The 26,655-nt window shown below is 38.0% G+C and overlaps 1 long non-coding RNA gene across 1 annotated transcript; it reads left to right on the top strand.

Annotated features, from left to right (window-relative positions):
* The first annotated feature begins 16,238 nt into the window (after window positions 1-16,238).
* LOC121669348 lies at window positions 16,239-26,202 on the top strand. Its single transcript, XR_006017732.1, has 3 exons — window positions 16,239-16,946; window positions 18,863-19,000; window positions 24,518-26,202. It is a non-coding gene; the product is annotated as an uncharacterized LOC121669348 (long non-coding RNA).
* Window positions 26,203-26,655: the final 453 nt, after the last annotated feature.

Genomic DNA, 26,655 nt, shown 5'->3' with positions numbered 1-26,655 from the left:
GCGGCTGTGAGCAACCTGGTCTAGTGGAAGATGGCCCTGTCCCCAGCTGGGAGTTTGGAACTAGATGATCTTTGAGTCCCTTCCAACCCAAATCATTCTGTGATTCTATGATTTTCAACAAGTGAAGACATGTTAAAAAGGAGATGATTTGGCCAAACCTTGTTCTTTTTTTCAAAGAAATTTTGTGGAAAATCTTCTTAGGCTTTCATCTCTGAGTCCTGTACTAAGCCAACCCTTTGCGGGTGTTTTAAGTCTTCTGATGTTTCTGCAAAATATGGCCTTTAACAATGACCTTTGGACCTTCCATTGAGTATGTTCACAAAATCTGAAGAGGAATCCTGTTTTGGCTGACACATGTGACTCACGAGCCTGAGAGCTGAAGTGGTTCCTGCAGGGCCATGCAGCCAACCAAGATGATTCCTTGGGCACTGAATCTCTGGCATCACTTGCTAAATATGCTACAGAAAGCAACAGTTGAAGCTGTGTAGTTACTCTGCAACATCAATTCTTCTTCTAGGATCTATGGAAAATGGATGAGTGAGCCCAGTCTAGCTCTTTGCTGACAGGCCAATTGGAGTAATTGGTGTCTTTTTTTGCAGCATTTCTCAGCAAAAAAAAAAAGCAAGGCTGGGGCTGAAAGGAGGAAAAATCTCTTCATTGAGTGTTTTATGTCTAGAATCAAGACTTTTTGAAGGATTTAAGTCCCAAATAGAAATGAAATATCCAACCAGCTATTATAGCTATTGGGAGATGGAGGAACAAAAAGGAGAGAAGAGGGAAAGGGAAACACTTCCAGAGAAGGTGATGCTGTTTGGAAAAAATGTCTCTTACAGTTTGGCATCTAGCTGTTAACATGCTCTTGCCAACCTGTGAGTTCATTTGAGGTTTATAGCAAGTTACAGGAAGAATAAAAAGTTAATCATGTGCAGAGCCTTGGTGTTGTATTCTTGCCATCCGTTTCAATAGCAGTAATAACCTACAGACTACGAAGTGATTAAAGAATGGCACAAGCCTCTTTCTACTTGAGTTTGCAAATGTATCTCCATTAAAAGCTTAATTTGTGTGGTTTTCATCCAAATTTAAAAAGATAATGTGAGGTCTAAGAACACTATATATGGGTTGGATCTGGGGTCAGAGTCTTCTATCAGTTTTTACCTGGGATAGACATGGGGACTTTTCTCCCTCTATCTAAAAACAAACCAGTATTTTATTGAGGTTCAAACACACAAAAAGAAATAAAAGGAAAAGTGGGAGATCTCAGTTAGGAAGATGGTTGCTCAACAGAAAATTTAACTACATGTTGTATCCTGTATCTTTTTAACAAATCCCAAAAGTTCCTATTAAATATTTTGAGGATTTGAACCTGAGGAAACCTATTGAAATACTGTCTGGACCTGGATTAGCACTCCAGACTAAAGATTAATTTAATTTTCTTTTTAAGATTTGTAATTCTTTTTCTTTCTTTTAAATTTTTAACTATGGACTTTACTGTCATCAGCTGAGATAAAAGTTCTTAATGCATCTAAAATTATCATTGCTACTTACAATGAACAAATAAGCTTCTCAATAATAAAACATGGACTAGGAAGACTTTTTAGTGGATTAAACATTTTCTTTTCTGTTTCTGAAATACTTTTGAGTGGTAATCACTTCCCTGAAAATCTGCACCTTTTTTGTTGTATATGGCTGCAAACTGGACAGAGGCTTTTTTGTTCTTTGCTCTCACACTACACAAATGGAGTGGCAAATTTTACCCATGGCATATACGTGCCTTTAACTACATTAACATCTTTATTAGCATATTAGCATGCATCTGAGTGATCCTGGTACATTATAAACACACTGGAACTGAGGTATATAGCAACATATAAAGATTTATTATTTTATTTAAAGGACTTAAAATTCAGCAAGAACATGCTGCAGGTGAGTGACCCTACTTATTAGGGATGACTTTTAACAACTTCAGTCCACAAATTTCTACTGTCATTTGGGGAAAACAAAGAAATTGATTTTAGAAAAAATGTCTTTTCATTCTTTTATTTCTTGTCATTTTTTCTTTGTTTCATATATCAGTTTCTTGTACAATGCTTTCTCTCCTTGTTTATCAAAGTTATTAATTTATGGTCTATTGATGCAGAACAGTCGTTTAAGCTGAGACTTAGTATTTGGCTGTCAGTAAGAAAGATGAGAAGCAAAAGTGTGAAGGATTTTCCCAGGGTAGAGCAAGAGTTACAGCCATGTCTCTAAGTGGAAAACTTAGGCAGGTGTAAAAAGTTGGATTGCAGAAAAGTAGGACAAGGCTGTCATTTTTTCTTGGGAGATAGTGTAGTTAGATTTATGTGTTTAAAATAGTTATTAAGAATAGTTTATATTCAACTGCTTTGAATTTTCCAACACTTTCACTACATATAATAGTGAGACTCTGCAATTTATTTGGGTTTTGTCTTGCCAACTGGCCTGCCTCCTTCCCTTCCCTCTTTCTCCTCTTGCCTCTTTTGCAGTGTTATGTTAGATATGGGAGTGAACGTTTTGCACTTATCCTGATTAGAAGAGTTTTCTCTAAATGCTAGTTCTTTGTCTTTTAACCTTGAATTATTTGCTCAGTAATGGTTGAATTGCTTTTTTTTTTCTTGAAAGAGAGCATAAGATTTGTGCAATGGTGCTAATGTCTGGTCTAACCTAAGTTTACCAAGATTTCTGGGCACAATCTAATATTATTTGTGTGTATGTACCCTTCTTATCCGCATGAAGATTAAACTGGCCTTGCCACAGTACTGATTTCACTAGAAATATGTTGACTGTAAGTACCAGTATGCTCAGGTTCTAAAAAGAGTTGGTTAATAATTTGAATTTCTATGTGAAAGACAAGGGAGGGAGAACATTAAAACTTTGTGGAATAACTTCTTTTCTTCAGTGTTGTAACTTAAAAAATTAAAACTTGAATATTGATGCTCCTTTCCACTCCCCCAAGAAAATTTTATACTTCAGAAAGGGCCTGAAGGCTCAGTGGGAGTTTAGTAAGAATGCAGGAAGGTCACCATCTTTCTTGATGAAGGTTTATCTCATAAAGTTCTGCCTTGTTCTTTAAAATGAGGAGGAAGTTTGTCTCTCTAGGTCTGTGATTTACACGTGCATTGATTTTACATTCATCTAAACTACAATGCTATGCCTGTCAGTTGGTTCCTTGATGCCAGTGTGGTTATACTGCTGTCCTGAAGGGAAGGCATGTGGATTCCTTGTAGCTCCAGCACTGCAGGTAGGAATATCAAGCGTATGATTTCTCTTATTTGGAGTTACCAAAATGCTGGAAGAAGAGGTCAATGCCAAATAGATAGGCTGATTAATTATGTTTAATTTCTCCCTAGAAGATTGGTTATATCAACAAGAAATGCTGAAAACCTGTCTTTAAAAGGAGCAATATTTATGGAGCCAGACAAATGTAAAGTACAGATTGTCTGGTTCTCTGACATCTAGACTGAGAGATAAATATGAGGTGAGCTGCTGTGACTGTGGTGAGACAGCTGAGTTTCAGAAGTAAAACACACTAGACTATTGTTTCAGTGCTAGAGGAATGTGTACATTTTTCTCATAAATTTCTAGGGGGTAAAAAAGCATCTTGTGCATGCTGTCCTCAGTTTGAAATTATATAACTAAATTTGTAAAATTAAATAAATTTTAAAAGAGTATTTCTATGCTAGGATGTTGCCATGACAGTATTGTTCCTGATATATACTTGAATATTATCATCATAATACTGTTCAGTGCTGTATATTTATGTATTTATTATACATATTCATTATTTTTACATTGACTATGTGGAATAATTCAGCTTTTGTAATTTATTTTGCTAAAAAATAAACTTGTTTTATAACTATTAATGGATGTACATACAATTTATAAATTTAAAACTCTAAAATAATTTATTTCTGATTTTTAACTTCTGCTGAAACCATAGTGTAATGATGGTATATACAGAGTAATATCCTTGCACTTCCTGAGGCCTTAGCTGGCAGAGTTGTCAAATTAAACTGGAACATTTTGTAAGTGTATCTTTAATAAATACATATGTCCGTCATGCTTCCCTACTCAGTCTTATAAATCAGATTGTATCTAGCTGTCAGATACTCTCAACCCGGTTGTCCTAATCTGTCAAGTAAAAATTATAGCATGTAGGCTCCCATCCTTCTCTGAAAATATTTATTTATACCAGTGACATGTCAAGGACACACCATTTTATGAATTTATTTTTTTCCCCAGCAACAAAACCATTAACAGCTGGTTCAAGTCCCTGCCAGGAAGGCAGTGGTTAATACATGAAGGGAACTTATAATGTAGGAACACCCCAGCCAAGCAAAATAAATGCTGCACAGCATTTTAAAAAATTTTGCTACATGCCAGATATGGAGCATTCAGCCTTGTTTTACTTGGAGTCCAGTAGTAATTTTATGCCATTTATCATCCTCACCCCCATTCATCTACAGATGAGCCTCCACTCCTCTGTTGCAAAGAGGCTGTCTCCAGGTTCAGTGTCTCTGCAGTGTCTGGTGATTAACCATTACAGTTCTAATGACATGTCAGACACATCATAAACTATTACTATAGCTTGAGAAAAGGATTTAAACAAGCCACAGAGAGTAACAAAGCTATTGATTGTTCTGGTTCCATCAGCTCTCCCTGAACAGAGAGTAAAACATCAGAAGTTGAGAGCTGGGGGAGATGGAGGTGTGGGAAAAGGATGAAGGAATCCTTGGTATTTTTAAAAGAATAAGTCTTTTTATTCCATATGCATGAACAGATGTTGGAGAACATTGCTTTTCACTTGTCTTTTTTAAACTGCATTCCACTTAAAATAACTGTTGAACCTCACCTGCCTTCAGTCTGACAGGAAGAAAATGAGCCTTAACTCTTTGAAATCTTTACCCAAATAATTAAAGAATAAAAATCCCAGTTTATTTACTTGTGACTCATTCTAGTAATCCTAAAATGATTTTTCATTTTTCTTTTAATTATCTCTGAGTAAATTCTAAATAATTTTTTTTTGAAATGTGATTGGTTCACCCTTATTTTGAGCCTATGTATTCATGTTATCTAGTTTCTGTGGTAGTCTGAATTGTTTTGACTAAAGGATTGCAATGTCCCACAAAATAAGAAAATGTAATTTCCTCCCTTTTTGCTATACTAAAATAGACGCTTGCCAATTGCCCAAAATAAAGTTATAAAAATCTATAGATAAAAAAGTTGGATTCCAGTTTGATATAGTATGTGAAGCTACTGAAGTTTCAGATTTCTTATTCTGGATATGCTGTAGGAAGAATTGACAAGAGAGAAGAAGGCCTTCTCCAGAAATCAGAAGGTGTCTCATGAGCCAAGGATCAGCCGGACAGGACACGATGTGAGGGACATGAGGGAGGGACATGAGTATCAGGACATTCTCTAGAAATCTGCCACAGCTTGTCTTGATCCCTGTGTAAACACGGCCACAAGTCTGCTTTCTACAGGACTAATTGGTGAAGGAATTGCTTTCAGAAGAGTGATACTTTCTCAATAATAATGACTGTTGCCTCAGTGCCAGAAGTGAGTGGAACTTGAGTCAATGTGCTGCACATGGGAAAACAGTGGGGATAGCCTGGGGGGGCAGCACATTGCCTTGCAATCATGAAAAAGAGTTAATCACTTTGGAATTCCCCCAGGTGTATGACAGGGAATTGTACTTATCACAAATGAAATCTTTCATCAGTGGCATTTAAGTAGTTATCTCCTTCTCTGACAGGCTGTCTTGTTTAACAGAAAATGGAGTCCCTTTTTAAACTCCTTTACAGTTGTTTTAATAATATTATTTATAATGAGCTTTTGGAGAATTGAAATATGATAGATGAAGTGAAAAAAAATTCTGAAAGTAAAATGTTTTTAAAAACCACAGGCCAGAAACTGTATAATGAATGTTGGTTTGGCTTCCCTAGTGTGGGTAACCTTTAAACTGATATAGCTGTTTGTTTGCTTTTCCTAAAAGCCCCAGGCTAGTTCAAGAATAACCATTCAATTTAAGCAGAGTCTGATGAAGAGCAGTCCCATGGACTGTGCTAGACTGTGATGGATGTTCACTGTGATCCTTTCTGCCCTTGAGATCTGTATGTATCTGAACGAGCCACAGACAGTCCATGAGAGTTTTGAAACCAGATAATTAAATGACTGCAGTGCTGGTAGGTAACAAGTAGCAAAAATGTGGATGCAAAGCTAGGGGATGTGGGTGAAAAACATCTTCAATCTCTCAAGCCAAAAGTTTGAGAAATTTAAATAAAAATTACGAGAGACTGATAAGGGAAAGAAACCTTGGATTTCAGTCTGATGAAATCAGTATGAAAAACAACAGCAACAGCAATGAAGTTTGGATGACTTTTATGTTCAGAAAATGAGAGATAAGATAAAAGCCACTTTCCTTCTTGATATCTGGATAGTAGTAAAGCATTAAAGTACTTTAACTTAAAAAGGTATAGGTCAAATGTTACTTGATTTGTCCCCGCGTGTGAACTTTCCTTACAATTTTACAAGGAAACACATCAAAAGTGGGCTGAAGAAAGGCTTATTGTAGATCCAGACATATAAGCAAGCAAGAAGAGAATGATCAACTTGGGGAACTCTACTGCTTTTCTTGGGGTAACAGCATTTCTCCTCTGGTTTTAAGAAATCTAATTCCTTTTTGTTATACTCTCATAAATGTGTGGTAATAGTAACTTTAAAGGGCACTATATGGATTTACACTCTTGAACCTTTTTTATAATGTTTCATACAAGTATTTTTGCTAAAAAAAACCATTAATGGTCTTACATAGAATTTACTTGGTGATTAAATTGAAGGTATTAGTTGCAGCAAATTCACCATTAACCTTCTCTAGAGAAGGGTGCAGTACTTAAATGCACATAGTGAATTAATCATGAGCTTGTTTCTCTGAACAAAAGCAGTATTTAAAAGAATTTATTGTGAAAGAAGTTTTATCATCCATAATGAAGTGTTATAAAAGTCCTGAATGATTTCAAGTGACTAACCCCACATTAGGCTCTGGGAAATGTGTGCTTGGAACAGCTAGAAGTACAGAGGGCCTGATATAAAGCATGTTGAAGTCGACGACTATTTTCCATTGTCTGCAGTGGACATAAGGTTGTTCAATTTCATGGGACGGAAAAAATTTATTTTATGGAACACACATGCACAAAGAAACAGAACTCGTTCCCTAAATACATGTGCTTGCTTCCTGATGGTTTTTAATGGGAAACACGTGTGCAGTGTGAGGTGAGCACATTGAATTACCCAGCTTTTTGTAGGGAATTACTCTCTTTTGCAGGGGAATCGATATCCAATAACAGGAGCTGATCAACAGTGTTTCAATTCAGTTGAACATGCCAAAAAGGTGCTGTGAGATATGAGCTTTCATTGGTTTTCTGACTTTAAAAACTAGGGGCTGGGGGAGTTAGACTGTCTAAGAATCAAGCATTAAATTTATGTTTTATTTTTCTAAATTGGGAAATGGGACAGTGAAAAGCATTTCTGTATAGTGAGTGTATACTCCTTCAGCTGCTGATGTAGGAGAAAAAAAATTAAAATATGGTTGCAACCTGCATAAGGCTTAAGCAATGAGAAAGATCTCTAGCAAACTGATGATTGTATACAATAAAATATTAAAATTCACTAATTTTTGTGTCCTGAGGAACTGTTTATTCCTCCAGACTATAAATCCCGTCATGGAGATCAATTGCAGTAAGAGCAATAACTGTCATTCGATATAAAGAAAGAATTTCAATATTTAATATTCACTCCTTAGGCATAATGATTGTTTTAAGCATTTTCTTTATGATGGACAGAGCCCATGCCTTACCATAGTGTGTTATACACAAAGGGAGCATCTTTAACAACTAGCTAACCCTCCAGCTCTCTTTAGTGAATTATTGAAAAACTGCTGTTGCAATTGTCCTCTTGCACAGATTGCAGCTGTCCAAAGGGTTTTTTTTAATGTATATCTAGAACCACAACTGCTAAATATAAATATATCTGTGTTAATAATAAGCTTGTATATATTTCTAGCTAGTGAAAAATGTTATTCAAAACAGAGACATCTCTGTTCATACAATTAGTGTCCACACATGTTGGGGTTTTTTACATGAGTCTTTGATGTCCACACTGGATTCTCCCATTTGTAGTGTCTTTGCAATTATGTTAACAGGTTTTGGAGTCACTTCGACTGGAGTACTGATTTTGGCTGGCCTAGAGTTAATTTTCTTCATAGTAGCTATGTTTGGTATTTGTGCTGAAAGCAGTGTTGATAACACAGGGATGTTCAAGCTGTTTCTGAGCAGTGTTTGGACAGAGACAAAGCCTTTTCTGCTTCTCACTGAGGAGGCTGGGGGTGTGCAAGGAGCTGGATGGGGACGTGGGGCAAAGGGATATGTCATACCCCTTTGTTGTAGTGCTCAGCAACAAAAGTTGGAAGAAAGGAATGGGGGATGTTTGGAGATTGGGATTTATCTTTTTGGATGTTGGGATTTATCTTTCCAAGTCATAATTATATGTTAAGAAGCCCTGCTTTCCTGGAAATGGCTGAACACCTGCCCATGGGAAGTGGGGACTTACTTCCTTGTTTTGCTCTGCTTATACATGTGGCTTCTGCTTTACCTTCTAAACTCCCTTCAACTCAACCTCAAACCACGACACCTGGCCACAGTACAGCCCTCGAGGATCTCTGATATAGATGTCTTCTCACATCATCAGCACGACAAGCTGACTTTGGGTTGTGACACACAGTTTTAACACTATCACCTCAGGGGAAGAAAGAAACAAACTCCGGTAAGTTTTGCAGAGAACTAAGCAGCCAAGGGGTACAACATATTTTCTCTTAATGTAAAATTATTTTTAAATGAACAGTGTAACTAATAATCAGCTGCTATTTCAGGCTATTTAATATTATTACAAAGCAAAATGAGTAAGCTAAAATCAAGGACTAGAGTACAAGTGGAACAAGCAAGAAAAAACAAGAGAAAGCAAAAGGCAACACTGAATTTGAAATAGAGTGAAGAAAAAATCATAAACATTCTTTTCTCTCTTGTATTCTTTCTCTCTTACAGCATTTAAAAAGTCCTGTAAGGTAGCCTTCTTTTACAATGAATCTTACAAATTGAGAGGATTTGCTTTTAATTCTTCTAGATGGTGTGGGAGAAGAGCAGCAACTTTAGTGCTTCATTTCCTGACCCTATAAACACTTAAGGATTTTGCTTGCTTTCAAGTGCAAAGGCCCACTGACACGCAGAGGGACTACTCAGAGGCTTAAACTTAAGCAGGTATGTAAGTGCTTGTGGAACTAGGGCTTTTTTATATTTATTGACTGACAGGTTCATTGCCCTACAGGGAGTACTTCACCAGAGTACTTGCAGTGACTTTTTTTCTTTTGGAAAGCACACTTTTGGTCTCGCCCTAGTTACAGCTCCACAGATTTATGCTGTGGGAAGACCTGGAGCAGTACCACCAAAGGTAGGCTTTGCACAAGGCTGTTGGATCAGCTGTGGCCTCATTGAGGGCTGCAGGGAGGGATTCCTTGTGCTGTCAAAATGTGTGTTGCAGGTATTTCATGGCATCTGCAGCCCACCCTGAGAAATACGCTCCTGTCTGTGTTAGGAGAGGAGCTTCTGGGACAGCTTTGAAGACACCAGATAAAAGAGAAGTCTGAGAATGGGTTAGGGCAGAGGATGCTGATAATGACATTGTTTATAGTTCTTTGGGCAGAGAACTTTAGGGCTGCAAGAGGTGCCCCAGATTTTGCTTTGGAGAAAAGCTGACCTGCATTTTGGGTCCAGGGGGACCTTCAACGCTGCAACCCCTTCTACAGAACTACATTTTCTGGCTTTAGGCTGATACATGTGAGGGGGGAAACACATCCTGGTTTTTACACAGGCTTTGCTTGTGTGATCTGTAGAAAAATCCCAGATTTCTTAGGATTACCTTTATCTTTTGAGGGGATTTTCCCTCTCTTTTGTGAAATCAGAATTTGTGCTCTTTTTAATAGCTCCTAGAAGGCCATCTTCATACTGTGCTCTGAGTGACATGCATTAAAAGATCCTGTAGTTTATAGAATTTGCATGTGCACTTCCTCTTACTAATATTATGCCCTTAGTCCACTCACTACCATTGATGGAATTTATTAATCCATTGAATTCTGTTCCTAAACTTCTTTGGAGTTAAAATGACTCTATGCAAAACATCAGCTATTAAAATTAATGAAGACTTAAACAAGTCTGATTTATGGAAGAAGGTGTTGTATTTCTCTTTGGTGAAAATCTAAAATCAGATGTCTATGAGAAATTGTATGCTAAATAGACTGCTCTTATGATCTACTGTTTGATCTTTTGGCATGAATATTTCTCTCAAATTGTACATTCACCTTGTTAGGTTCATTCTTTCCTAACTACCTTAGAGTGTTATTAGAAGTGCTCCTGTTAAAATACACCTTTTTATTATAGAATGGTCTGCTAATATAGCTACAGCAAAAAATCATCACCCTTTCCATTATAAATATAAATCTCTATTTTCAGGGACTTTAAGCTCTGCTATAAATACTCATTCCAGGATAACATTTGGCATGTAAAGCTAGGTGCCTGTAGGAACAACAAAGCTAGTTATTATTAAATTACTTTAGCCATTTGAATACATCTTAAAGCAGACAAAGTAGAAATAGTTGCAAGAGGGGGTTTTGTTGCTCTTTTTTTTTCCTCTGATATATTTCTAGAGTATGAGAAGCTGGAAAGGGAGGAAGGTGCTGGGGAAGGAGGGCTGGGTAGTGTTTCCTGCTGGTGCCAAGTCACTTCCCTTCACTGTCTGGTTCTGCCCAGGCCAGGCTGAATTCAAGGGGCATTTCATCTTTGGTTTTTTGGGGGTATGGGAGCCTTTTCAACTACTGGATTTCTGCTATAGTCTTCCCAAGGCACATTAATGTCTTACTTGAAAAATTACTTCTGACACCCTGTCAAATTTTTCATATGAAAAGCAAATGTTTTTATGTTACTTCTGCTCCCATGAGCTCCTCAAAGATCTGAACTCTGGAACCAAGTGTATGTGAGGACCTAGTGTGTGTGAGGTAAAGTTTGAGATGGGCTTATCTTCACATCAGACGAGTAAAACTGCCCAAGCTCGCCAAGTCCTTTGGCTATACCCAGTGCTGAAATTTACCATCTTTCTGAACATTAGTACAGTTCTCACTATTACTGAAAAAACAACAACAAAAAAGTGGTTTCAGACATATTTGACATATTTCAGGTTGTTGTTGTGTTTCATGATCATTTTAGACTGCCCTGGGTAGCAGCTCTTGCTGAAAGCAGTTAGTTGTGGCACTTGTCCTTCCTGTCCTGGGAGCTTCTGCAGTTCCTGTGTTTGCATGGTCAGTCAAGCAGACCCAGAAAAAAACATGGGTGTGAGTTGGATTTGGGACAGACAAACTCCCTGTCCACCACATCAGGTGACCCACAGGGACGATGCTCATGCTCAGCAGGGCACTGGGAAATCAGACTGTCCCCCTCTCACCTGTCCTGCTTTGTTTCACATGAAACAGTGAAACTGCAGCAGATGATGCTTAAATGACTCATTGAAAATCTTCCAGAGAGCGATTCCTTGCAGTAGGAAGGGATGCTTAAAAGGATTTTCTGAAGTTTTTGTTTCCTTGGAATGTCCACAGGAATAAAATGCCTTGAGGTCCAGGTGCCTGTAGGAAACAAAAAGCCCCATCACCAGGACAACATTGAGCAAATTGCAAATATTTAGTCTAGGAGCAACAAAGGCTTGATAGCAACAGCCTGCCTGTGTTTGACAGCACTGCAGACAGCCTTGGTCAGATGAAAGCCTGTGCAAGAGGATCTGGAGGAGAGGGAATGAGCAGGTATTCCTGATCACTCATAGCCTGGAAATGCACGAGCTGAGAGGAGACCTAGAGAAGACAAACCCTTCAGACTGCAAACCAAGTCACAAGTGGATGGGCTCATAGGATTTTTTGCTTTTTAATGACAATTTGCTGGGCCCAGCAGTGGCAAACAGTTTGCGCAAGTAGTTGGTAGCGTCAGAAAAGAGCATGTGTGGGATATCTGTGGTTGCTAAAAGCAACCTGCTTTAGCAGGAAATATTTTATTATGCTCAAAGCTTTATTCTGAAAGCCCCAGGGTTTATTAATTGAAAAGCAAAACAATACCAGAAAAGCCCCTGTGCCCTCTCACAATTAGCTGTGAAATTTCTGAGGCCTTGCTTTCACCTGTGCCTGCCGAGGTGGTCTCACTGGGCCTTGGCATCACCTCAAGGTCTGACCGTGCCTCAGTTCTGCCAGCCCACTTCTCACATCCAGGAGAATGAAGGCAGCACTGATATTAGAGGGAAACTCTTTCTGACTGGCATTAGCCCTTACACCCTCTTAATTGTAATACATTTTTCTCTTCAGCTTCTTCTTGATATTCCAATACTTCTTTTTCTCCCTGAAAGCTGTGTGTGTTCTTGCTCCTATGTCTCTTCCCCACTCACTCCCTGTGTCCATGTGCCTCTACTGTTGGGTTCTCCTAACTCTTTTATCTGGTTTCCAACTTTACCAGGACTTCTTCAGTGGAAACTGCAGACTCCTTCCTGAATGCTGAGAAGGGGGAAAAGAAAAGGTGATGTGGTTAATTCAGAAATGAGTGATATAAAGGTTGCAGGGCCTTGAATATGTGAGTGTGGTGACAGTGGAGAAGTAAAGGTTATGTTAAATAAATCTGAGACATTTAAAAGATTTGAGGGTTGGTTTTTTCTTACTCTTCTTTTTTTTCTTATCAGTTATTGATAAAAGCTGGATAAGGAAACATAGGACAGCTAAATAAGATTTGCTTTATCTTGAAAAAAAGCAACTATAAAGCAATTGTTAACAAAAAACCCTTTTTGTACCACCATTGATATTTTGTTCAAAATTATGTTCTGTTTGACACTTCAAAAAAAGAGAAAGTGAAAATACATCCATGAAGGGTAAGCATTCTGCATTTCAGACTTGGTCTATGCACCTTTTTGATCAGTCCAGCTCACATGGACTCATGCTTCATATGGGTAAGACTTATTATGTTATTATTTGAGTTTATCATCAAGTAAGTGAGACAGGGAGTTATTCATGGGACCACCCTGTTTAAGCCATTTCTTGTCTTAAGGAAACCAAGCCAGTATATTCCCACAAGTATTGAATGTGCTGCTGCTTTGACTGCAGTAAAAGACCACCTCTGTTAAGCAGTGATTTATTTTTTCTGTCAGTCTCTTGGGTGACCACTGATGGCAGATTTTCCTGTGTTTCCTATGGTAGAAGCAATATGTTCTGAAATATTTTGATTGTGTTTAAAGTATATGTATGAAAATGTGATATATGGTAAAGTAATGTGTGGCAAAAAATAATATTGATATGCATATTGGATACATCAAGAGGAAATGTGGAAGATATTTTCATAAGCATATGTTCTACTTTATTTGAGAGAGGAATATTGGAAGGCATGGGAATACTTATGAAAATGTATAGAGGCCTTTTATAGAGTTTTGAAGCAATTTTTCTGATAAATGTTTGGAAAATATCCAAAGGTGTTATGGTACATAAAGAAAGCAATATGTAACTTTTAAAAAATTATTCTTAATATGGTTAATTTATGTTCATTTACTTTAGAATATATTGGAACCATATTTCATAAATATTAAACTTATTTTGTGCTGCCTATGCACAGTATTGAAATTCACTTGATCTTCATGAAACACAGAAATGTATTTCTCCCGATTTATAAATATCTGTGAAATATGCAGTACATATATTTGGAGAGAAAAGGACACATTTATACAGATTTTTACTAGTCTATCTTGTGCTCAGGACAACACTCACAGAGTAAATAGTGCTTTAATATGCCCAAGGAATCTTTACAGGTTTATGCATATACTTACATTCCTCTATACAGGCCATAGTTGTAAGCAGTATTTTCACAAGTTATATCTATCCTTTTTTGGCTTTGTAAGAGTCTTGGAGAAAATTTGCTGAAGAGAGAAATTTCTTCCTACTAAACAAGGACACACCAAAATAAAAGTTGGTGTCTCTTCAAAACCGTTACTTAAAATTTCTCTTTCATTTTTACAAGTACCTCAAAAGTAGACCTTCTCTGTTGACAGATCAATGCCAAATTTCATCTGTGGAACTAAGGGCAGAGACCTCTTCTGATGATGACTTTTTGACACGTCTCCCATTCAAAGAGTGTACTGATGGCAGTAGATTAGGACTTGTTTTGCTTCCTTACATTTCTAGAAACCTTTTCTATGCTGCTATTTTGCTTTGCACTGCTTTATGAAATTATATGTTAAACTTACATGTGGTTTCCCTCTGTTAAGCTCGAGAATTGCTTTGGTTTGTTTCTATAAGAGACACTGTTCTAGGATGAATAGAAAATTGCAGTGGCAACTTTCCAGAGCCTGAGGAAGACATCTCAATTGATACTCATTTGCACGATGTATTCATGCCTTTCCATTAGAGTCCCTTAGACTAGGACATTTAAAAGACTAAAATACACTAAGAAATGAAAGAATTACATTTAGATCTACTTTCTTCTCCTTTTTTCTCATTTTTTCTGTCCAGCCACCTCTTTTTTTTCTCTTTCTATCTCTCATATTTCCACTTTCAAACTATGGCACCCTTTCATCCTTTTCAAGTCCAGAAAGAGCAACTTGAAAGAAGTGTTAACAGGAAAGAAACTCACAAGGAATTTAGGGGTTGGCCTTTGCATAATAATCTGCTATTAGCATATGAACTCACTATTTGGGATACTTTAAATTAATAAGGAAAGGGAAAGGAAAGGCCTTACTTTTGATTTCAGTACTTCAGAAAGATACGTTTTATAGTTTCCCAGGAGTTACAAAAACAGCACCTTTAGAAACCTTGATTTCCTAACCCTATGGAAGTTCTTTTTGAAATTTGTTTCATTCTAGAAATGTCAAACTTTCTTGACACTTGAGAGTGCTTCTGGGAACAGAGAAGTTGCTCAGGAGGGGTATTCTCAAAGCCCAGCTTCTGCCTAGAAAGGCCAATCATCTCCCTTACCCTCTACTGCCAATGGAGTGACCAAGAGTCTCCTCCAGGGATGATGCAGAGATCCTAGAACTGGTATTCTCACTTAGCCCTCGGAGGACACTCATGTCTGTAGAGACTACAGGAGGAAGCTTGGCACACTAGCACCTCCCAAGCCTTTATGATTCCCATTTTGGCATACATGGAGACAAGGACTTCAAAGGGTCTGAAAAACAGGTTAAAAAAGAGATAATTTTCCAGTGTTAAGTGTTTTATTTAACTAGTCTTGGGGGATTTTTCTTCCTTCATTTCTCAACTGAAGCATAATTGCTGGCATCAGGAAGGGTTGGGTTTTTTCCTGTTCCACCAAATATTATTGCAAATTATATTTCAGGTTAGTGTTTGAACCTAAAAAATAGCTGAAGACAATTTAATCATGATGAGTCTTATCCAAATTTAAAAAGAGAGGTTTTCTCTAAATTAGCAAGGTAAACATCAATATTCTTGAGAGCAGGCCTATCAAAGGACAATGTTTCTAAAAAGGTGTGCTTTGACTATTATCATAATCAAATTCCCTCAATTGTAGCAGGTACCCAGTGTCGTTGAAAATCTGGATGGATTTGAATATATATTTCTTTTAAATTTTATTTGAAGATATTTTCCAGACTTTTTACCAGAGAAGGACAAAGGAATTGGGGAAGGGTCTGGAGAACAGCTCTGATGAGGAGGAGCAGAGGCAGCTGAGGAAGCTCAGTCAGGAGAAAGGGAGGCTCATGGGGGACCTTCTCACTCTCTACAATTCCCTGAAAGGAAGGTGGAGCCAGGTGGAAGTTGGTCCCTTCTCCCAGGTAACAAGTGACAGGACAAGAGGAAAAGTCATCAAATTGCAGCAAGGGAGGTTTAGATTGTATAGTAAAAATTTCTTCCCAGAAAGATGTGTCAAGCACTGGAACAGGCTGCCCAGGGAAGTGGTTGAGTCACCATCCCAAGAGGGATTTAAAAGATGTGTAGATGAGGCACTGAGGGACACGGTTTGGTGGTGAGCACAGTGGTGGTGGTGGGCTGATGGTTGGACTTGGTGATCTTAGAGGTCTTTGCCAACCCTAACAATTCTATGATTCCACTGATTTTTCTTTTATAGCTATGGTTTTTATATGAAAAAATTATTAAGTTCTCAATTTAACCACTACCTGGGGCTGTAGCAACACAAATAAAAATGTTGCAGCCTTTTTATCTGGCTCACAAGGAAGTATAGCCTTGAACCTTATTTCAAATGTGCTGGTAAAAGAGAGGGTTAAATGTCCAGAGCTAAATCATTGAGCCACTTCTTTTCCTGGGAACTGTAAGAATGGGCTTGCCAGACATTTTGTCGCCACTTTTTCCTAAAAAGATGAAGATGCTCTTCAACTACAAAGGTCACTGCAATTTCTTGTTGCACCATAAACTCATCCTGGTACAAGCCTCTGACCTGCTGTATTTGTTAAAAATGGCACGTCTCACTGTGAGAGGGTCATCCAAGGTCTCAGGCCACAAAAGTAACTTCTAAGTCTTCCTTCAGCATGGAGGAACTGCAGTCCTCAGCATCCTAGGAATTCCTCTGCTCTTCAGCTTCAATAACACACATCTATATTTTCATATGCTCCCCCAGACTATGAATTACGCTGACCTTTGCCATAAGCCTGAGGCATTGACTGGCCTTGCATTCTGGCTTTTCTATAGCACCTGAGGCTTTATGAGGCTTTATAAAAATCTTGATAACTAATTTTTTTTTTTTCCAGAAGAGAATTCATATATATTTTATTTGAATTATAATTCCCTTATGGAGAAATGAACCCAGAGGCAGACAGCTAGGAGAGACAGAGGAAAAAATCTACAGGTAAGAGGAGAAGAGAGAAAAGGGGTTGTCATACAGCTGGATGAAGAAGTGACAGACAAGGTGCTCTTGGCACATTACATTTCCTATGAATAAAAATATTGCCCTTTAGAAACTTTTAAATGTGTTTTTGAACATTTGTAACCCTACAGAACAGTGACACTATCAGAAATGTTGTACACCAGCTTCTCAAGCAATCCATTATTATAGTGGCATTACTTGGCAGGCAAATGCTGACTGATCTACTTTGTAGTGGATCAGTGAGCAAACCCCTCTTTTTAAGCTGCCTTACACATGTTCAATATGTTGATCCTTTGTGTTCTTATTAAAAATAATTCTATAAACTCAATATTTTATATTAAAAAATGGAAAAATAATATTGAATTTTTAGTCTCTTGATGAATTCATATGTTTTACTAAGCCTTTTGGCACTTACAGCCCTGGAAACCTATGGACAGGAATCAATTATGCTTTTGAAAAGCCAAATTGAAAGTTGTATTTGTTTTTATAAAAGGAAAAAGGTCACTTAAACTGTGGATGTTGGAACAAAGTGTTCAAAAGGTTTTGCTTTGTAGGACGGTCGGCACTTTCTAATGAATTTATAAAAGCAGTTGACTTGTATTTGTGTACTGGTTTTTAATATTTTTAATTACAGATTAGCAGTATTCTAGCATTAGTCTTACACAAAATTAGTGAAGACAGGCTACGTTTCTTTAAGATATTTCCATCACATTAGTAGAGTCATGCTTTGTTACACCATAAAATAAAAGTGATATAAATGTAATGTTGATTTGTAGAGTGAGGTGCACAAAGTATGACATGAAACACAGTGAAAGTGGTTGGTAAGTGTTTATGTGAAGGTTCAGCAACAGCTCAGCAACAAAAAGGCAGGACTAAAAGTTCATTGAGAGGAGTTGTTTTTCTGACACAGGTATATTCTTTTTTTTCAAACCACATTTTTTCAAAATGCAGCAAATTACTAGACTGCTTGTTAGAATGCTTGTGTTAGCAATAGAGGATTGACCTTATATTTTCTTGCTTTTTTCACACAATCAGGCAATATTTCCCATAACAAAGTAAGCAGGGTTCATGTGAAAATTTTAAAGAGCATACCAAGTTAAAAAAACTATATTTAATTTGGATTTTTTGTTGCTCTTCCTCTCTAATTAGAACCAGAGAATAAATGAAAATTACAACTACTTGAGTCAAAAAAGATTGTGAAACACTTGTTTTGAGTGACACGAAGGCTCACTTTCGTTCCTGTTAAGTTTTTAATCCTCAGCAGTGAAAAGGAGTTAATCACAAGTGTGACAGCATGATTCACCATATGAATGACTGGAACTAGCTCTAGTTTTATTCCTGCTGTAGGATATACTAACTTCTACTGCCTGCCTTTGCAAATTCCCACCTAATTAAAATCGTCAGCCATGTCCTTCATGGTGTATTGAATTTGTAACCTCATCAGATGTGATTGTGCCAGGGTGAGTATTGCACTTACTTTGGAGGAGTGTGAGCTGAGACCAGTGGTACATGTAGTATTTGTTTATGGGGATGGGATGGAGTATGTTGGAGACAGACCTTCAGAAACCTGTTTTAAAAGCATTGGGTGTAGACCAACCCAGCAGTTTTGCAGAATGCTTCTTCAGTCTGAGGAGCAATGAGAGAGAGAAGAAGAGTTAAGAAATGGAAAATTGACTTGCTTGAAGGTTTAATTTAGATGATCTCTAAAGTGATTGAAAGAAGATGAACAAAGAGAGGAAATAGCCAGCTGTCACCTGTAATCTATGAGGTTCCTTCTCTGACTCTATTCCTTGGCTGGTACAAATCAGAGTCGCTCATTTACAGCTGTTAAAATTACAGCAATGGGATTTGGTTCTGGACCTTTTTTCAAAAAGTGTTTGATGGGTTTCATTCATCAGGAAACTTTTCAAGTTCATAGTCAAGAAGTGGCATCTACAGTAGAAAGTCTGACTGATCAAACCACCCCTGGAAGAGGTCACAGATCCACTCAAAGCCCTGCTCTGTGTTATCCATATGAAGAAGCTTTCCAGCCTCAGGTGAGAGGCCTGGTCAGCCATGCAGCTGAATTATTTCTGTGTTTTGGGGCATTCTTTCCATGAAATGGATCTAATTTTATTTCAAAGTGTAGTATGAAAAAGATAATATTTTGAAATGTTTCATAAAACACAGAAACCTTCAGACCAGCATTAGTATCAATACAACTGCTTCCTCTTGTTTTCTTACTCTCTGATGTATCTTTGTCATCTTCTATGTTTCTTTTCACTTAGTACCTCATATTTGATTGTCCTGGCAATGTTTTTCACTCTTTTTCTGTAACTCCTCATGTGTTTTTAGTAAGAGAATGTAAGAACAGATTGATTTGCCACAATCCTCTTTGGCATTGCACTGTATTAGTTTTTTCAAGTCTGTAAAAAGGACCAGGGAACTCCTTTGTGCCTAAATTATTTATATGAAACCAAATAGGATACAGTGGAGGTATAATCTTTTACTAATAAAGCTCTAAGAAACTGGGCCTGCTGCAGATGAATTCTGCTAGAGAGGAAATGTCTGTGACAGCCTAGGAATGGCAAGTACCAGAAGTACTTTTCTGGGAGATGAAGCCTTCAGCATGACTGATGTTTTCTAATGCTACACATGACTGAGGGCAGGACCTTGGGAAACATAGCCTACTAGAATTTCTCCTTTCAAATGTTTTCAAATGAGGCTACTTGAAAAGCAGTGGTACATTTTTTAAATGGTAAAGAACTGAAAAAAATAGAACTCAGTCCTCTCTCTAATGCCCCTCAATGTTTTTCATTTCAAAATGCTGTGTACCTTTTCATTCATCACCTTGAAAAGAAATAATAGTGTTTGCCTCACTCAAATATCCACACTGCAGCAGCACAGATCATCGAGTCACAGAATCATAATATCATGGAATCATTGAGTGGTTTGGGTTGTAAAGGACATTAAAGATCATCTTGTTCCAACCCCCTGCCATGGGCAAGGACACTTTTCACTAGATCAGGTTGCTCAGAGGCCTACCCAACCTGCCCTCAAACACTTCCAGGGATGGGGCATCCACAACTTCTCTGATTCCATACAATCATGGAGCTGCCCAGGGTAGAAGGCACCTTGAAAGTTCCTCTGATACAACCTCTCATGGGAAAGGGAGCCTGCAGGAGAATGTCTAGCACCCTGTCCAGTCACATCTTGAACACCACCAGGGATAGGGACTCTGACACATCCCTGGGGAGGTTGTTCCACTGAGTGATGGTTCTTACTGTAAAAAAATTTCTTTCCTATTTCAAGATGAAACCTCTCCAGCATAACTTTTACCTTTTGCTCCTTGTCTTCTCCATGTGGCGCCTTGTGTGGAGAGATCCTCTCCATCTCTTGTGTTTACTTAAACATGACCTTTAAGCAAGATTCTTCTCTAGAATAAAATCAGCTTACTGTAGGTACTAATTATGTCAGTTAATCTCCTATTAAGATGTTGACTAAAGGTAAGACTATGATTCAGATTTAATAAGATTAATTTCCAAAATGAATGACCTTTTTTTTCCTAACTTCACATAAATCATCAGTAATTAAATTATATTTTGAAGTGAGTCTGGATGAGAAATCTAGGAACCTCTAATTTAAGCAAAAAAGTACTTGCTATTTTTTTTTATCTATTTGGTTATTTGTCCCAGATCACCCAACCATACACTTCTCGATATTGATTTTTGATTTTGAGGTATTTTAGAGAGTAGAGCAAATCTGTTTGTATTTCAGCCTCTCCTTTCCTCTGGAAAATAAGTTCAGTTCAAAATATCTGCTATTTCTTCACATCTGAACACTTTAAACCCCAATGCTAGAATGTTGCATATAAAGTAATTTGTGGTTTTAAACTTCGGTTTCCACTCTCCCATATAAATGCAAATAAAATGTTTTCCATTAGAATAACTGTGCCTCGTGCTTTTTTAATGGAGGCATTGGAGACTACAAAGTAGAGTAGAATCCATTTTGATAATACTGTATCTTCTCTCTGAGCTCCAATCTAAATATTTCCATCTGTTAGATTTTTTATTTAATATTCTGAATAATGGAAATTGCAGGGAAAAGAGAACAGTGATTTTTATTTCACTTTCTTTTGCCAGGCTTTGGTGGTCTTACAGTTTCTTCTTGGATTGTAGAAATGTGTGTGTGAAGATTTATAGTCCTTTCCCCTGCTAAGATATCTCCTAGAAATCCAAAGATGTCATTTTCAAATGTTCATAAACAAACATATTTTCTAAAATTTAAAAAAAAAAAAAAATCCAGCTTTCCCCAAACACAAACTCAAATCCCTGCTGAAGTGGAAGGAAATGTATAAAATCAATCTTGGGAATATGAAAGTAAAAACTAGAGAGGTTCTTTCTCTTTGTGTAAATGTATAAGACATAGCACTTTGATTATGAATTTGTTGTCTTGACATCAGTCTGGAATGCTGCTGCCACCTCTGACATTGTCTAAGTGAATATGGAGCATGCAACTGCTCTCAGATTAGCCAGCAAACTGTTAAATTCCTGTGGCATTTGCTGGGTAAAAGAGGAAAATTATGATCAAGCAGTTCCGAGAAACTGAAAGGTCAAAATATCACATGAAAAAGCAAGTTTCAATTTTTAAAACTCTACTTTCTTGTGAACCTAGCTAAAGCAGCTCTTGGTGAGGATCCACCTTTATGAACTGTTTTATAGTTTCGTGTGATTCAGACATAAGCAATTGCCTGAGTTAAAGACTTGATGTGCAAGGTTATAGTTGAGTGGTTTGGGCTGGTTGGTTTGGGCTGGCTGGTTTTTTTCAAAAAGTCCTTACATCCAGAAAAGAAAACAAACAAACCTGTGCTTTTATTGTTTAATTCCAATTTTCATATCATAAAATAGTTTCTACCTTTTTTTATTATTTTGTCTCTCTTCTTTAAGTCAGATGGTCCAAGTTCCAAGTAATACAATACCTAATACACAATGGAATATCAAATGTCCACAAATCAAAGCCTGCCCTCTCTTCCAAGGTCTGCTTAGGAGCAAATGTTAGGAAAATACAGAGAAATCTCCCAGCATGTCCTATATGAGAGTCCAAACCCCATGAACTCTGTAATGAAAAGTAAATAAATGACTCTGTCCTTCACTGCCAAGCTGCTAATCCATAATGTGGAGTTGGCCTCTGTTGTCAACAGTGATATATAAATCATATGAGACAAAACAAGAACCAAGCTGACCCTTTACTCCTTCCTTAAGTCAAATGTGGACCTTTATAATGCCTAAAAACTTTTCCCCCTGTTTTCTTTCCCCCATTTCACGTGTCTCTCACTTGCTGGTTTCTGCTGGGTTGAAAAGAGTAGAAAAGTGTGTGGGAGGCTGTTTGAAGTGTTCGGCAGGGAATTTCAACCCAATTTCCTAAGGCAAAGAGATCTCAATAACAGCAACCCACCTAAACTTTGGTCCTTCATCAAACCATTGCTCCTGCTGCTCAGGACTCCTGGGAAGAGGAGTGCATGGAGAAAGCAGCTCTACAAATGAGGGATCACACAGCCAGGGATGACACAGAAGAAAAGCTACATTGTAAGGGGGAAACGAGAGGTGGCCTTTCAGGAAGATCCAGAGAGACAAAACCAGGGAGACTAGGAAAGGAAATACTGGCTGAAAGAGTTCAGGGGGAAGAAGACTGATGGAAATATATGAAGGCTGAGCCCCTAAGAGGTCTCAGGGTAAAACACTTTAAAGTCAAAGGAAAGAGTGCAGCTGGCTTAGGTATCAATGAAAGAGGTTCCTTTATGTCTCACCTACACTTAATTTAAGTCAAGGAGTAAAATATTCAGTGACTTTTGTGTTAGTTGGACAGGGCCCTAAATGAAAAAGGGCATGAAATTAACTGAATTTTAACACTTGTAAAGCTCCTGCAGAGCTCATTTCAGGATCAAAGCCTAGAACTATAATTGTGTTGCTCGTTAAAATAATGGAACAAATATTGAGAGAAAAATAACTGAATCCAGGGCAGTAATGCCAAGAGCGATAAACGACATGAGTTTATAAAGAACAGATCTTGCCTGACAAACCAGATTGCTTTTTGCTAATACAATTACAAAGGATCAAATTCTGCTATGTTTGTGAGGGCTGACTTGCTAAAGAAACCCTCAAAGTCTCTTCCTGGTAGAAATTACCTATGTCAATAACAGTCCTAAATGCTGATCTATATTTAGCAGATGAAGGGAGAGCAGCAGTTTGATTCTGTGCCCCATAACATTTTATTGATCAAGGGTAAATTTCCAAGGAAGTTTTGTGGTGTAGGAGCCGGGATGTCATTTGGATAATTCCAGTTTGGTTTGTACATGGTACTGTCATGTGAACTGCTGTCCTGCGTGAAGCACCACAACCAAAAAAAAAGCACTCACCAACTGCAAAGTACAGCTCCCTGCATGGAGCTTGGAATGCCATGTCAACACAATGACTGTACTCAGTCAGGACTGCAAAATATAGAAAACTACTTAAGGGAAGTGCCTGGAAATTCTTAGATAAGTTGTAAGGCATTGGGATGAGACAATTATGCTGTGAAAGTGAGAAACCTGAAAAGATCTTTCCAGGTAAAGTGGCGAAGTGATCTGAGGATAGGATTTAAGTTTTCAAGGACCAAAATGGTTGGCCTACATTTACAAGGTGAAAATGTGGGGGAAATACTGATTCAGGTACTCAAGAGACACATGAAAATTCTTCATGTCACAAACCAGGCTGGTTAATAGACCATCTAACAACATAAAGCTCCAGTTCTCACTTGGAGAGGCATATAAAGCTTTGAAGATGCGCATCAAATCAGAGGGAAAAGGATAAAGCAATCAAATCCAGGGAGAAATGTGTCAGGTTTAGCATGGTAGATAAAGGAGAGAATATCTATAGCAATAGTACCTATAGTAATAGAGCTGTATCCATACCTATCCACAAGTTTTTGATGAAGGAACAACAAAAAATCCATCAGACATATGATATGAAATTGAGAGAAGGGAAAATGTAAGACAGTGTCTGAAAGAAGTTTGTGAAATGAAGCAGTTTGCTGGGTGGAAGAGGTTATTTTATGCATGACAGCTGACTTGACCTGCATAAAGGTAACACCTGTGACACCCCCTCTAAGGGTAGCAGAGAATCCCACAGCAGCATCCAACATCCAGTAATCCCTGACTCAGCCTGGAGATCCTCATGTTGCTTAGTCCTTCTTTATCCCTGTCTGGTACAACAAATGGCTTAGGGATTGAGCTAGGAATGGATTATTCTGGTGTTTACTGTTGGCAACTGCCTGAAAGTATCAGGGTTTTTTTCTCTGATAATTTTTTCAGGGTTTTAGTGACTAATAAATCCTTATTTAGTCAGGCAGTCCAGTAGGGAATCAACAGAAATATTTGAATAGTTTTGCCCGTGTGAGTGCATTATAGCTCCAGACTTTTTATTTTCTCCTTGCTTTTCAGCTGCTCTAAATTATCATTGTACTGTTGAAATCAATTGTATTTAAGCACCTGCCACTTCCAGATGTCCAATATTTGCCAGATTTTTTCTTGTTGCCAGTGCCAAGAAAGAAAAATGGATCATTTGCTAGTCCCTTTGATGACATGGAGTGAGAAAATGAAGAAAACCCATACATACTGCCTTACAAGATCTCTAAAACTCGGCTATGGAGGAGAGGTCAACTATTTCTAGAGTGAACAATAAGCTTCCATGTGGAGTTCTCTGATAATTCATAACACATACTGGACAGAAAGAAAACAAGCAGGAGCCTCCATCCCCTCTATACAGCCATTGTATTTGGCCTGCAACACTTGGAATCAAGTGGAAACCCAGCATGGAGTAGAAAAAAATATCACCTGCCCATATCCTTTTTTAAGTGATGCTTTGCAGTAAATTGCTTTCTGTTTAATTTGGCTTATGCAAACAACACTGCCTTTGGTGAGGCAGCATGACTCCTGAAATCTTCAGCATGAGCAGGATCAGCCTGTGCACTTCCTTGTTGCCATGGAGTATCTGGAGAACTGTCCTCTATGGGTAGTCCTTATGCATGAATCTAATTACCCTCACAAGCAATGGAGACTTTACATTGGTACAGACTGAGCTTTGCTTCTGAATAGATTACTTGGAACACTAAAATAAAAGTAATTTTGGCTGAATTTTATTGTTGCACCTACAAAGAAAGAAAGTAGTAATTATTGTTAATGTTTCATAAACTCCAGCTTTTTCGTCATCTTAACTACATTGAATTTCAGAAACATTATGATCTGTAGAGTATAGGATCATATTCAACAACAACAAAAAAAACCTCTTTGTTTGTAGAGTGTATTGCCTTGTGTTAAGATTTGGTTAGTAGGATATAACCAAAATGACTTTTCAATTATATCTTACATTAGCTCATTCAGTAATGAGATAAACAAGCTGTCTGGCAGAATGGGTTTTGGTTGATGAGGAAATAGGTGAATACAAAAAAAAAAAAAAAGGCTGTAATCACATTTATTTCCTGAATCACAATAAAGGATTAATGTTATATTCTAGACCAATCAGTCACACTGATTCTGTGGACATATGTTAATGAACATGCAAAAGAACCCAAAGAACTCTTAACATCAAGCAAGAAAAATTTGTGAGTTTAACTATCTGGAAAAAAAAAAAAGAACAACATTGATGTGTTTCTATATGGTTTGCAACCATAGCTTTGGAACAACAAGGATGTTAAATTGCTGGAAAGTTTTCTGGAATATTAAAAACTCCAAATCTATATTCAGCAGATGCCAGCCCTTACTCTGTGAATAAAAGCCTCCCCTGCGCAGCATTTTTTATTCTATCTTGTATGAGCCTTACACCTAACTGAATTTCATGCAGTGACTTTACAGAGAGCAAAGTTCTGGCCTCTGAAGGCAGTGGAAAGGTTCCTGAAAATTTCAGAGCCATCAGAGGTAGCCTTGCAAAGAGCATGTGCAAGAAAATCTTCTTTCCAGGAGTTGTGACAGCTACACATAGATGCCATGTCCATCCTCCAACAAACACAGTGCTGGAAGAACTTCAGGGAGCTTGGAAAGGTAAGAGGTGGTGAGCTGCACCCCCAAGGAGTTCTGGTTATCTGCCCCAAGTGTTTCAGATCTGCTGTGCTCTGCCTTTGCTGAGTGCATCAAACCTGGCCCTGCATGTTCCAGGAGGGAGATACCAGGTACTGGAATATCAATTACGTATTCATCCGTAAAAATAAACCAAGTGTGTCTCTTCAATGGCTGTTACTGGTCATCAATGTGTGTATGCAAGGTTATCAGGAGGACTCATCCTAAACCTTACTCTGCTGTCCCCTGCTGTGCTAAGCCAGCAGGAATGTTCCCCTAGGAAGGATGAAGATGCATATGTCTGGATATTTATATGTATCCAAGGGTCAAACTCAAGCTTTGATCTTACTACTCCCTCACCTCAGGCCTGTAAGGGAAGCACAAAGGTGTGGCATCAAGAGGATCATCCCCTGGGCACCGGAGTTGCAATGTCATTCCCATTATCCCTCTGCATTGACTATACCCCTAGTGATGAAGCCGAAACTGTGACCACCACTTCTGAGGTCATACCAAGGTGTCTCAGATAGACACCAATACTTGCTTCCCCTTTTCCCAATATTGTTAGCAAACACTTTCCAAGCTCTACAAAAAAGAGGTCACCTATTCCATAGACAAAGGCCCATT

The sequence above is a fragment of the Corvus kubaryi genome, unplaced genomic scaffold, assembly GCF_017639235.1.
Source record: "Corvus kubaryi isolate FWS band 111438036 unplaced genomic scaffold, C.kubaryi_AGA036_p1.0 37391, whole genome shotgun sequence".
In the NCBI taxonomy this organism is placed as follows: domain Eukaryota; kingdom Metazoa; phylum Chordata; class Aves; order Passeriformes; family Corvidae; genus Corvus; species Corvus kubaryi.
Note: the sequence above shows the minus strand (reverse complement) of the source record. Positions and strands in the feature narration are given on the sequence as shown.